This window comes from Lepisma saccharinum, chromosome 1 (genome assembly GCF_977018435.1).
Source record: "Lepisma saccharinum chromosome 1, izLepSacc3.1, whole genome shotgun sequence".
NCBI classification, from domain to species: Eukaryota; Metazoa; Arthropoda; class Insecta; order Zygentoma; family Lepismatidae; genus Lepisma; species Lepisma saccharinum.
In genome coordinates this window covers 164,623,929-164,638,885 of record NC_139229.1, presented here as the reverse complement: position 1 = coordinate 164,638,885, position 14,957 = coordinate 164,623,929, and the positions used below count along the sequence as shown (strand labels likewise).

The window sequence follows — 14,957 nt, the reverse complement described above, 5'->3', positions numbered from 1 at the left end:
ATCCTGCGTAATTTCCCGCCTCTTGTGTGCGACGTTTCTGTGTGCAAAAGTTATGTAATATGTTGAAAGTTGGGCCCCCTATAGAAGAAGCCAAACGAAAACTATAGGGGGAGCCCTGTCCCCTCCCCGGCCCCCAGTTTTGCGCGCCCGTGGTGATGTGAAATTTCTCACACCTGGAAAATGATACATGTGTTACAATCATGCAGTCATAACTTTTCCTGATTAAAGATAGGTTGAAGAAACCTTCACCACTGCATTTCAAGTAAAATTCTAGCCTGATTTGATTCTAGTCTGACTGCCACGCGGGATACACAGAGTGATTGATCTAAGGTCGGAATGTTTCCGACTTTGTTCCCGCATAAAAAGGCTTCAGGGCCCACCCAGCTTCAAATCAAATGGTACCCAGTAGGGGTAAAGGCAGCCGGAGCGAGGTGCTAATCACACCACCTCCAAGATGTCCTACATCGAAAATACCTTAAATGTGCATTCATAGCACGGTGCTAAATGCACAGTGAACTTAGACTTCACCTTTACCTGTATGTATAAATTGTATTCGTTTCTGTACCCCTGAGTAACTACGTTTGTTTTTTACATACTCATACACGAACCCTCTACTATGTCAATGGTTGAGGGCCCCCTAGAGGCTCACTTCTCCCCGGCCCCCCCCCCCCCCCCCCCGCACTGCGGGTTTTGCGGATTGTAGATCCGGCACTGCTTCCAATAATATGAATTAAGCTTCATAATAAAATTACTAAACCTTCGAATCTGCTTTCGAATTAATTTACTACAATGTTATACTAATTATTTGCAAGAACAAAGTGCAGAATTTGTCTTGGCTGGTTCCTAAATTTAGTCACATCTTCGAAGTGACCAATGAACACCATTTCTAAATGCTATGGCTAAACCTTGTTAGATAAGACTTCAATTAAAGGCTAAATTGCATAACAAAATTATTTCAGTAACCTTGTCAAAGGGAGATCTTATTCAATAAGATCCCAACTTCTTTATCTTCTTTAATATTGTCACCAGATGTAACAATTGTATTTATCATTTTTTTCATGATATTAATATAGACATATGAAAATCCTAAATATTCAAAATGTGTAACTTCATATAGTCACCTGATATAACAATTGTATTTATTATGAATTTAGATTTTGCATGATATTGATGTAGATATATGATGTATATGAAAACTATTCAAAATTTGTAATTTGATGTCACAGTATCAGGTTAAATGCATGACTTATGTTTAGGACACTTGGTATAGAGCTGGTATACGGGTAAAACCAATAAAATATGAATGAATGAATGAACCAGTAATCTTGATAATTGTCATTAAACAATCACAAGCTAACTAAGCATATTGCAAAATGAAAGCACAAAACATGTGCTCAATAATGAAACACGGAAATGCTTATAAGCGTATTTTAGAAGACCAAACCGGAAAACTGTAAAGTAACCGAAATTAGAAGGAAATAAAATTTTCCAGAAACCCAAAAATATACAAATTTAGAATTGATTTGTGGGAAACTGTGATAACTTTAGAATCATGAAATTAGCGCAGCTCGATAAAACATTATTGAAATTGAGACAAGCACCAAGATTTAACTTAGGGACAAGGTTGTGTTTGAGGTAAAACGTTGAGAAAACATGAGCACGGTACAAATGAACATAGCGCTAATTTGTACAGTGTAGTATAATAATAACAGATTCAACAATGGAATACTGAATATATAAAAAAATAATATCTTATAGCATTTTCTGTTTGTACAGTGCGAACCTACTAGTTCGACCAAGAAATTATTACTGTAGGAGCTTATAGAAGTTGGATATCTTTTGCAGACCTGTGCAATGGGATTCATATTGACCCACTGTACTCGGTGCCGCGTCAAACCGAGATTCTCTATGGTTGTGTGAACTTGTAAGAAATTCGCTTTAAGCGCTACAGACAAGGTCAAGGTTCAGTTGTATACGTCTGTGTGAATCTTTTTTGCAATTATTCTCTCTTTGGCCATACCTCGCTCAGTCTATATAGGTCACGTGAAAGTTTCATTCAGAAAAAGGAGAGAAAGATGTCCAACCTTATAATCCGTAATTTGCCTTTCTTCGCGCATTGCCAGTGCTAATGGATTTCACGATAAAAGAAAAAAATCCTTGCACTCTGCCCTATTTTGTGGTGAATATAAAGATCCTGGGAAAATTCATGTTCTTTTCGGTCTCGTAGGGGAAGCTCAGAAGTATTTTCGATGATAACGTAGTTTTCGAATCATGTGTCGCCCTGAGGTGGGGGAAGGGGCGCGAGTGGACGCGGTCAGTTGTCCCCCTCCACACTAAGCACATTAATGCTAAATCTTGTCTACCAAGAGAAAGTAACCTATCCTTGTTCCCCCAGTTTTAGCACCCAATCGCTGATACTGGTCGCGGTCACTGTAACACCACGTTGTAATAAAAGAACATCTGCTCTGTTTATTACATAAAACTGTTAGCAATAATATACAGGTACAAAACATGATACGTGTAACTAACTTTGTAAACCAAGTCCATTTTTCAAAAGTTTTACAATATTAAATGAAAGTATATTATGTGTGCGGGGATCATTAAGTTAATATAAAATGTAAAATTTAGAAACATCATGCAAATATTACATTTTACCTATATCTTCTAAAACAGTGATTCTCATTGTACCCGTTAGTCGTAACTAATAGTGGGGTTAGGGGATTTTTTTTGGCTGCTTGATTTGTGGGGGCGTTTTTTATAGGTATGTTGGAAGGTGTGAATCTACAATAGAGCAAAATGGCTTTCAGGCTGCATGTGGAAATATGGTAAGCAAATAAACATTCCTACGTTCATTATTATATTGGCTGTTCCTACGTTTACAATCTTTATGATTAGTTACAAGAATAAGAATGTGAAACACATGAATGCTAAGAAATATGTGAAAAACTATAATTATCATATATCTTTCCAGAGTTGTTAAAAGAAAAGTAAAGAACACAAATAAGTTTGTAAACTGTCAAGCACAATTTTGGAGTTTTTATTGTAAATCTTTAGAGTTTCTAATGCGAAGGGTGTACCTGCATTGCCTGACACAGTTTCTTGATGTGTGGTTTTGTAATTCAAACTTTCAACAGAGATTCGGCTTCAAATGCAGACTATTATAGATTTCTAACGAGTATTTTATTTCAAAACATATGTGTATTAGTGACAAAACCAGCCTTATTTTCTTGTTGAGTGTTAAAGCTATGAACAATGAAGTCTGCCCTACACACCTGCAGCAAAAATATGGTGTGGGTATTCTCGACATTTCTCTTTCGAGCTGATCGCGTACCCCCTTCAAGTCGTTCATGTACCCCCGGGGATAGGCGTACCACAGTTTGAGAACCACCGTTGTAAAACATCTCTTGAAGTGTTAATTGACTGACATCATCCCTTACTACACACTCAATACTACTACTTTTGAGCATTCAAGGAAAATGCACAATATTCAATCATAGTGCCAAAGCAATAGAACTCCCCTTCGTCCCCAAAGCTTAGGAGCTGTTCACTTTTGACGCAGATGTGGAAGGAATGTGGAGGATGACGTCAAATCACAGGTTTCTGTATAAACTGGAGGCTGCAACAGGGGCAGGAAAGGTACAGATAAAGAAGCTTCCATGTAAAAGAACTTTCTGAAGTCTGCAGAATCTCCTAAATACTTGCCGCTACATAGCCTCCTGCTCATAAACAAGATGAACGAATGTATAATAATAGCTGCTGTTCATGTTTCGTCCACCAAGTTGTGAGCAAATAATATCTGCTGTCTACATTTTCACTCTTCACTGCAAATAAATTATGCAATGTAGGTTTACCTAATATAATGTGGGTGATGGCAGAGCCAGTAAGGGGGAGGGACAGCCTGCACCATCCTAGAAAATTTCCTTCAGGTCTTTCACATCACTGCTATTCCATCTTGGTCATGGCCTTCCTTGAGCCTTCTTAAGAAACCAAAAGAAATCACGATGCTCGTTACAAAATGTTTGTCGAGGTGGGAGGCCTCTACGATAAGACCGCTAACCCTTCAAGAACCTCAATTCAGACTCCGCCTGAAAATGTAATCACGCCAGCACCATTTTAAATAATAGTACAAAAAGAAACAACAACGTGGAAGCAACAGTAATTTTACGAAGTGCGGAAGCTGAAATCACGCCGAAACCATAAAACTGTCACCAGGTTCCAGTATCCCCATTTCGAATTAAAAGCCGCCTCTGACACACTTCCTTTCGAGACCAGTTGAATAGCGGGCGGCGATGTTCTGCTATCTGTACAGGTCGTGACAGGGCAGGATAAAAGACCGAACTCCCGAGCAACATGTGCAACAATGAGAGGAGTCGAGCTATGTATCACGAAGTCCTCCGCCAAGAAGGTGGATACGGGCGAAAGTTAGGTCCGATGCCACTGGACTTACCAGCCCGACTGTCCACTAAACAATGTCGTAATTTTTCTGGTATTTGCTAAAGACCTCCATCCGAAGTAGGAGAGACATGCAAAGCGTTGGAGTAAAGTTTATTGGGTGATTTTTTTGCCTCGGAAGGAGTTTGCTACGAAATGGCTAAATGGTGAGTCTAAGTCTAGAGGAGTAACTCGTGACAGCAATGCTGGAATTTTGCCTCCAGATTTCCTGAAATGTTTGATGAACAGGATGATGTACCTTTCTTCACTTAAATTTCTGTATTGCTGCCTTGATATGAGATTCATACATACCTCACGAATAACTCTAGATACGCCATCCATTACCCTAACTTTCCATAAGCAAAATACTGAAGTAACATACTCGTATATGGTTGTTTAAGAGAAAGGATAGAAAAGAAGTACAGACCAAGCATTAGGTAATATTAATAACGGCTCATTTGATTCAGCGTCCTTTTTCCAAATTTACCTACTTAAAGTGTAATATTAACGAATGAAAATAACGTTAAAATGGAAATCAAAACATTTAACTCAGGTAATGCATGTTACTTTTCAGCTCATAAACTGTTATCTTCTCGTCTAATATCTAAGAATTTAAATGTTAAAATATGTTTTAAAGTTAACTGAAGTATTATATGGATGTGAAACATGGTTCCTCACAGTAAAATAAAAACATAAATTAAGTTTCTTAAAATTAAAATCTTGGGTAACATTACATAATTATGAACGGCATAATCTTTATTCTTGTATTATTAGAGTAATTAAATCAGGACTACTTCTATGGGATTGCTATGTGGTACACATGGGAGAGAAAAGATGGTTGTACACTTTTCTTGTTGGGAAACCGAAGGAAAAATCGAACTTAAGATGTTGAGACGAACCTGAAGGTGTTCAAGACTGGATTGATTTTTCTCAAGATAAGAACAGGGAATACTTGTGTTGGTGTGACAATAAACCTCCTGGCTTAATACTGTCAGAGAGTTAGATACCTAGGTATAATAGTTGGACACGGGTATAAGATTGCTAATGAAATCATTATCATTCTATCCTACCACATTGGGCGATATACCTAGAATATATAGCGTTTTGCTTTTATGGTATTTCACTTGCTGATATCGTCTCCCAGAAAGGCATGAAAGTCCTGCGTTCGCGTTCTCTCATCTGTTGTAGCAATCCATCATACATTCTCAGCATTACATGAAAATTCATGCAAAAACAAGTAAAATTCAAAATTTGTATATCCTTCGAGTGAGGCTATCTGGAAACCAGCAATCGGTTGTATGTCAATTGAGTAAAACAAATGGAAAATATTATATCAATGGTTATGGTTTTCATTTGTTATTCCTATAATAAAAATAATAAATACAGGAATCAGCTGAAAGTTATACCAGACTGAAGTGAAGTCACAAATTCTCCCTGCTCCACCACTGAGGTAAATAAGATATCATACACACACTCTGCTGCACGTATAACTGCACAATACCACAAAAGAAGGAATGAAGACGCAGAAGTGACAATTTGCGACTGATTTGTAGCAAGGCAATGACCAGACGCTCGGAGGAATTTCCGCAGCTAATTGCAGACACCCAGCATCCGCCATGATGTGCGTGGGAAAAGTGGGAAAATTTTACGACTTTGGTCACCAGAGGGTCTCTTCCGACTAACGCTTCCGCCCAGTGACGAATGATCGTTGTTGCTTTCGTTCGGTCTCCTGCACGCTGATCAGGTTCGCAGGATTTTTATGTTCCCCTCCTATTACTTGGGAAAGAATTGTTCAGAACTCTTTAAATTGTATAGATCTGGTAACCCTTTACCATTTACAACCTTTCATGTTCCCGGTGTCCAACTTCCCCCCCTCCTCCAAGGCCTGATTCCTAAGGGAATTTTTCAGACCGAAGGGACAAGAAACCCTACAATCTATAAAGAAAGCATATAGTTCATGAGCGACACGATGCATGCTATTGAGAAAATGGCTGAGTCCGAGCTTCACGTGCAGCTTGTCGCTTCGGTCTGAAAGCTCTCTAAGTTTCCTGTTTGTTGCTTGAGTTTGTTTGATTGCGTTTGTTTTTTTAAGTCCACTTTGTGCACAGCAAGGCTAATCGGGACTCCTGTCTGTTGCGTTCTTGATGATTGTGGTAATCCGATTCTTTGGCCTGGGTCCGAATGTTCTCTTTTCAATTGTTCGGTTCATATTAGAGAACCATTTGTGTCAGGTCAGTTTTAGAAAGTGAGATTTGTTCGAGAGACCAGTTCGTTCAATTTCTAAAATTCAGTTCATTTTCACAAATTGTTCGTGGAATCGATCCAAAGACCAGTTCGTATAATTCTACGGCGGTGGTAGAAGTTGCTATTGAAAACTTATCACCGTAAAGTTAGGCAATAGAAATAGCGCCTTGCATGAAAGCTAGTATCCAACTTTTATTGTCGGTCACTGTACTTACATAATACATGTACTTTGACGATTCAAATTTCTAGATATTTATTCCTACCCAATAAGAACCTTCAGTTCATATGCATGAATTGATGTGAAACTACTGGTAATTGAATAGAAATGTGCAACAGATTCGCTTGTTACGAACCCGCAAACAAAAGAAACTGCTGGTGCATCCCCGATGACGCAGGAGTAACGTCATCGCTTTGCAATCAAGGGGTCTCTGGTTTAATACCAGGTGGGGGCACATCGTGGTTCACATCTCACTTTAAACTGTTGGTCCAGTCCCTAGTAGCCTTTCTGTGCATGGCGCGGACTTAAAAAAGAAAACAATTCAATTCAAAAGAAACTGCCGTGGCGTACATCACATCTTCATTAGAACCTTTGAGGGTTATTTCTCTGCTCCCCGTTTTCAGTATCACCAACTACAAATAAATCTAAAGAAAAATGCCGAGCAATTTAAGTACGAAGAAAACAATTAGGCCTGTAAATAAAGATAAAAAAATGATAAGGTTATGTCGGAAAATATTAGTAAAATATTGAATTTTGGAAGGTTATTAGATAGAGATAAGGGGGTAATTTCCCAGTCCTTGCTTCTCCCTCTCAGCGTCACCCTGACAGAACAATTTCTTTCGCTTTAATATCTCCGAAACAACGTATCATAGGATCTTAAAATGTTTCAAAATTCAATTGCAGATTATATCACTTCAAATATTTTCCTTGTAAACATTTTCCGTATCGTGTACATATTTCTTATGTAAATTCATGATTTTTTAAATATTTCCCTTTCTTTTTAAAACTATTTTCAAAATTTCGGCAATATTTAGATTTTTTCATCTTATTCACATATTTACTAAACATCTGTTCTGGGTATGGACAACATATACACACAAAAAAGTTTTTTAGTCACGGTATTAGTAATCATTTTTATTACGAGTAATAATCCGAGGAGGATACTCGTTTCGGATATATCAGAGCGAAAGTTGTTTGTTATTGTTCCTATTTTGTTCTTTAGGGCCGAGATGGGGGATGCGGTCGACTTCTGTGAGAATACATAATTTATCATGATGTAATTTGAGTTTGTTTAAGCCCACGGAATGCACAGAAATGAGCATCCCGACTGGACCTAAAAACCATACACTGACGATACGACGTGAAAGTTCAGTAGTGTCCCACTGTTTATAATTCCAGATGAGATAAATAACTGATTTCTCAAGTACTAAAAATTATGTATGTTCCTGCACATAAATGAGTTGTAATAATTACATAATTTGCTGCTGATATAAGATAATATTACCTATTTTTTATAAGATTGTTTTACTATAATTTTATCCTCTCTTCTTTTACAGAAAGGCCTAAGAGATTCTCACCTAACCGTCTGTTACTGAGTAACAACTTGTGTTGAACCATCTGGCGGGAAAACGTGAAGAGAAAATGACTTTACTTGAGTTTGACGCTGTTTAAGAAACACAAGGTAAGTAAAGATGGGGTAATTGGTTGTAGTAAGTAGAAACCAGAATTTATTAATCGGTCTGGGCCCAGGATGTAGGGAAGAATTATTTAAAAAGTAAAAAAACTTTTAAGGGACTAGACCTACAGTTTAAAGTGGGATCCGAACCACTATGTGCCTCCACTGGTTATCAAACCCGGAACCGCTCTATTACAAAGTGAGGACGTTTTCACTACACCATCTGGGAGGCACAATGCGTTAGATTAATATTTTAAGATATAAATCGAGTGACTGTATAAACAGCAAAAAACACTTATTGGGAGAAATGTCTTATTTTTCGACTGTTCTTGACCTTTGGGAGCTTTCAGACCGAAGCGACACACGATATGCGACAAGCGACACTTGGATTTCGCACAGAAACGACAAGCGGCACGAGCCCCTTTAGTCTGTGAGCAAGCATTCACCGCGCATGCGCTACCAGGTGACCGAGGCGGCAATATGTATGATATTAAAATGGCCCAGTCCGAGCAACATGCAAGCGACGCGTGCTGCTTGTCGTGTCGCTTCGGTTCGGAAGGTTTCATTTATTACTGAGTCGAGTTAATACTCACTTGTAGTCTCCTCTCACTTATCTGAGGACCATAAATTATATAACTTTGAGAGAGAGATGTACGTATATCTATGTTAAAATTGAAGAAATGTAAAAATTTCATTTCTTTGCTAAAAATGGAAATTTCAATGCAAAATTGCAGGCAAGAGATGTTTTATCGAATCAAAAACGCTCTGAAATGTGGCATAATCACCACCAATCATAAATTTTGAGCACTTGGTCGTTTCAATATTTTAGTTATTTCGCACCTCCATGTTATGCACGAGACGTGAATTCAAGTCTCCAGGTTGTGTAATTTCAAGTAGGGAATTTAACCAGTAATGTCCAGCTCCTTACTCCATCCCGGGAATCTCTGGAGCAAGGCCGCGCATAATGGTAAAGGGGGAAAATAAACGATTGGGGGAATCGAAGCAGTACACGCTGCTGCAAAGGCTGGTAGTTGTATTCGCTTTCCCACCCCCACCCCCTCTACGTAATCCCGTTACCTCGCAAGCATTCATTGCTGGAGCGTGGTGCTGAACACATCACCTCGACAAATGTCTCCACTCATAGATGCTTTCACGGCATGTTACAGTGTGGAGATGGTTGTTTTAAATACACACGGACACACTTCTAATATGTGTTTGACTTTATGCTTGGAGCAGCGTGACTATTGTTCGAATTTATATTCAGTGAAGGATTGGATACACTGCAATCGTGAGGCGGAGGAGTGCTTCGCAAAACAAAAGACTGAGGGCGATGGTGTTGGAGTATTCGTTTGACTCACGACCATTCCTTCTCTTCACACATCAAGGGTCCTTCGCATTTAACACCCAAAAGTGAGCAAGAACTTTTTCTCCCTCATATATTAGGACACTGTGTCAAACTTCACGGAAATTCTATCTCAAGTCACTTCATTTCACCCGCGCATACGAACGTAAAGGCTGTGGGGTAGCTTCAAGGAGATCTTAAATATTTGCATTCGGCGATTCTCATTGCACGCCACAAGAAACTTGGATCGTGCAGAGCATTTTATTATTTTTCTTAAGTGTGGTCTGGGCTGAGATTTTAGAGCACAGTATAGATGTCGCTTTTTCTGTCCTAATAATTCAATGTAAGAAAAAATAATTTTTATTCTCTCTACAATACTCAGCATTAATAATGTAATTTAATATGGATAAGTAAAAAAATGGATAAAAAACTGTTCAAGTTGAAGTCCACAGTTATTTTACAACACGCTTTGCAGGTATTTCACTCTCTAAAGCCACTGGTAACTTCATAAATTGCGTAGATTCTGCCATGACTCAAAATCAAAAATCTCACTCTCTTGGTTTGATATATTGATTTCCTTTATTTTACTTCGCTTCTTGTGCCACTTTTGGCTAATTTGCGAATATGATAATTGTTGATATGATGAAATTGATGAATGGACACTCACAAACATCCATGCCCAGGCCAGGATTCGAACCCGGGACCCCTGTCAGTCTCTTGGTGAAAAGCTGTGACCTCTGATGGGGAAATACTGAAAACTGTCAGGGACAAAAGACATCAAGATAGAGTTTATTTTTAAAAAAAAAATACTTTTATTCTACTTTCCATTCTTCAACAGTTATTAGAACCAAAATTGATAACATTTGTTAACATATACTCCTGTAAGATCACTAATGCCACCTCCCTGGGCTCATGTAATAAAATTATAGAAGTCTCAAGCAAACAATCAAACTTAAATTTAAGGCTGAATTAAGTGTCACGTGAGACTGGCTTAAAAACTTTGGAAAACTAAACCCATAGCATTTTTTTTTTATCTAATGTTGATATTTAATTGGTACCCTTCTGTAAAAAAAAAAACTCGTTCTCTATTCATTGATTGCAGGACCCTGTGGCCGAGTGATGCGGCCTCTGTGGCGGAGTGGTTAGCACAGCGCGCTGCAATGCCAGAGGTCCCGGGTTCGAATCCCGGCTAGGACATGGATGTTTGTGTTTGTATGTAATGAGAAAAACCGAGAAAATAGTAATATTGATATGAGTGAAAGTAGAGAAAATGCGTGAATGACGGGGAATACTACCGCATAGGGGTATTCCTTTAAAGAAACAAAAAGAGAGTGGTTAGCTCAACGCTAGGGGTCCCGGGTTCGAATCCCGCTCGGACTTGGATGTTTGTGTTTGTCCGAATAATGAGAACCAATGTGAATACAGTGAAAATCGTCATGTGTGAAAGATTGTGAAAATGTGTGAATGACGGAGGATACTGCCGAATAGGGGTATTCCTTAAAAAATATATAAAAAAAGTCGTTAGCACATCGCGCTGCGACGCCAAAGGTCCCGGGTACGAATCCCGCTCGGGCTTGGTTGTTTGTGAATGTCGATTCATCAATTTCATCACTCATCCCCATCTTCGCAAATTAGCCAAGAGGTACAAAATGCGAAGTAAAATAAACTATATCAATCAATCAATCAATCAATCTAGTCATTGATTGATTGATTTGGTTTATTTTAGTTCGCTTTTCTGCAACTTTTGGCTAATCGCAAACATGAGGATGAGTGATGATTCGATGAAATTGATGAAGGGACACTCACAAAGAATACCCATGTTCAGGCCTGGATTCGAACCCGGGACCCCTGGCGTTGTAGTGCGCTGTTCTAACTTCTCGTTCTCTAATCATGTGAAAGGTTTCAGAGATGTGAAGTTTTCATATTCATTCAATGTGTAGGCAGCACCCTAGCATGCTATTCGAACTCAGAGTCGCTAGAGATTGAGCGTACCAGGATCATCGCGTCTTTGCTGTCAACTTCTTGAAAATGTGATGACGCCGGTATTCGAACCCGGGATCCCTGGTGTCGTAGCGCTCTGTGCTAACTTCGCCACGGAGGTTGACATTCTTTATATTTGCCTTGAGGAGGTGACAACGAGAGTCTGGAAGCTTTAGCTTGGAATGTGGAGAACGTTGTTGAAATGAAAATGAATGGGTAATAGAATTTAGGAAATACTCAAAATAATTAGCGAAAAATGTTTAAATCGAGAAATATATATTATGAAGAGGATCGTATCTTATGGAGTGATTTTGGATGGTGAAGTGTCAGGCACAGGGAAACTAACAAAAGAAGAAAAATGTTGGATAATGTGGAAAGTGAGGTGTAAATTTGAAGAGAATGGCCCTATATAGATCAAAGTTCTAGTTGATATACCACAAAGGTGTGTACAAAATTTCAAAATATATGATTTTCTGTTTCACCTATATACTCCCTCACTGCTATATTTTGAATTATTCCACAGCACGTACTGAGAACTTCCATTTCGCAAAATTTTCATCTTCTGCATGTAAATTTGTTCTCATGTCTCTCTCAATCTCTCTAAATTCAATACTTACTTTTATTTCCTCCTTGCACTCGTGTGACCTTTTCTGCACATTTTTGCGAAACCGGAAGGACAGCATCACCAGCAAGTTCCAGTTAGTATGATGAAGGGAAGATGCATACCCAAAGGCAATGCCAATATCAAGTACTAGCTGCCTTATCATTGGTCTACCCGCGTGTAATATGTGTATTTACGTCAATGGTTGAGTAGGTGGTACTCGAATGCCATGCTTTCACGAGCGTACCAAGATTCTTCCGTTCCTGCTTTTCATACAGAAAAGAAAAACTAGTTGGGTAGCTTCGAGATGTCACACTTGCTGAGGAGGAGTTGCGACAAGTGTCTGCTGGATGTGTGGTTCTGTGTCGAGCATTCTTGTGTTCATTGCTAAGTGCAGCGGAAAAGACTGGCACCGTCTCATGCCTTCATGATAAGCTGATGAAGTGCTGGACGCAGTTTTCTTTTCACTGGCGTACCGTAGAGAGGTGGAAACTGGGGCGAGGCCCACGCCCAGCCGACACTTGTTTTGTTGTGGTTGTCACCTGAAAGCTGTCATGTATCACGAGTAGCACTTGTCTGAATGTTAGAGACAGTGTTTCTTTGTTAGAATGCAATCATAGAGATTTTTCAACCCTTTTATTTTGGTGTGAATTGTTCACTATTCTATTGTGCTCTACTAGAGTTCTAGACTATTTTGTGCTTCCTTAAATTGCTAATTCTCTTTATTGTGTATAAGGAAAGGTCAAATAAAAGGAAGTAGAAATATAGTAGAGAATAAGAAAAGTGAAAACAGTTTTCTCTTAATTGATTGATTGGTTTTATTTTACTTCGCTTTTCTGCCACTTTTGTCTAGTCACGAAGATGAGGATGAATGGTAAAATGATGAATTCAAAGAAACTACAATCACAAACACACAAGGACAGCACACAACACGATTCCCGTGAGTCCGGCCGATAGAACCTTGCTAGTTTGCAACATACAGTCCAGGGTGCACTGCGTGGAAGGGAGGTACACATTTGAGTGTCTTTAGAAAGGGTCATCCCTTACACCCCTAAATTTGAAATTCGCCTTTTTCGGATGAAAGGACATTTTTGCATTTTTGAAGAGGATTAACTATTTTATTGCTTATAGATGGACATTGAAGAAAAATCTCATATGGAGAATGGGCATGAGGTACATAAATTGGTAATCAAGAATAAGACCATTAATATCTCTCCTTTGAACCAAAATGAACTCAGTAAACCCACTACTTGCACGCTGGACCAGAAACACATAATTTGATAATGAAATGTAACTATAATTACTACAGCAATAAATTTCTCAATTAGGAATATATCTATTGAGTTAACTATATTAATTAACTAATAAAATGTTACTAAATCACCTAAAAAAAGTTACATTTTACCTAGGAACAGAAAATTTTCACTCTGTGGATGTCTCATACAGATATAGTCACTTGCGCAGGTACCAGTTTGTAATGAAGAAACCCGGATTCGATTCTTGATTAGGGGGCGCACTTCAGAAGTTTAGATCTGACTTTGAACTGTAGGTCAAGTCCCAGTTGATCTATTTATGCATAACAGCGAATTTAATTTCTGACGCATCAAATTTTTGCTTAGGAATGCATATCTGTTAATTGGTACCGCCTATGAAGCACATCGCTTGAATGCACCGTAAATGCAGCCCCTGCTTGTTTGGCGAATCTAACGGGTTCTCCCGCCAACAGCAGTAAACATCGTGACTATTTTTTCCTGCCCTTCACTTCAACACGATCGATTCTTCGCCGCTCGTGCAAAGGTGTATGGGCAAGAGGCCCGGTACAGGAACCCCCCACAAATTAGTTCCATCACGTCGCCAAATAATCGTCCGACACAATCGCTACCTTGCTAAGCACAGGCTACTAACGCAATTAAGGTAGCTTTACAGCCCGCCATCATATCATGGAAAGGGGAAGCGTTTAGGGAAAAAAAAAACGCGTTTGTTGAGGTGCTAAGACGCGAGGTGGCATTAGGGAACACTTAGCTTCGAATGCAAACACTCGCACTGCAGGCCATTAATTATAGGCTCTGCTAAAAGCAAAAACAGAAGTGTCTGGCTTCTGCTGGCGTCGAGGAGTCGATTCGAGGTCAAGAGGGCATCTGGCATTAACCTTATTTTGGTGCCCTTTGCGTTCCTCTGGCAAGTGACCTGCTAGGATTCCTGCAAAAGTTTCATGTAGCCGCTCTCATCAATAATAAGGATAAACAAGCAGATGCTTCGTTATAGTGCTATTCGACAAAAATAGTTGGTAAAATTGTCGATCTTAGTCATTCACTCCATTGCCGACGTTTATGATAGAGTGATTATCAAAGCGTGCTACGACGCCAAGGGTGCCGGGTTCGAATCCAGGCCTGGACATGCTTTTTCTTGGTGAGTGTTCCTTCATCAATTTAATCATATCGCCACTCGCCGTGGTCTTTGCGATTAGCCAAAAGTGGCAGAAAAGCGAAGTAAAATAAACCAAATCAATCAATCGTTCACTCTACTGAGACAAAGTTACCAACAAGTAGAGATGTTCCCTAGTCAGCGCACTTCAAATCCTGAAAAAAATATGTTTGATGTAGAGGAAAATTGAACGAAAATAGCCAATTAGCCTGCTGTTGTTTTTGCTAGTGGTTGTAGTCAAGAGAAGATTGTTATTCTTTTG

General features: G+C 39.1%; 1 protein-coding gene across 2 annotated transcripts in view; it reads left to right on the top strand.

The window, feature by feature from the left end:
- Window positions 1-14,957, top strand: part of Sb (serine proteinase stubble) — a 324,909-nt gene that overhangs the window by 118,044 nt on the left and 191,908 nt on the right. For both annotated transcript variants that reach the window (XM_083141973.1, XM_083141956.1), the window contains exon 2: window positions 8,230-8,354. The gene's annotated coding sequence lies outside the window, so the exon portion shown is untranslated. The remainder of the gene's footprint in view (window positions 1-8,229; window positions 8,355-14,957) is intronic.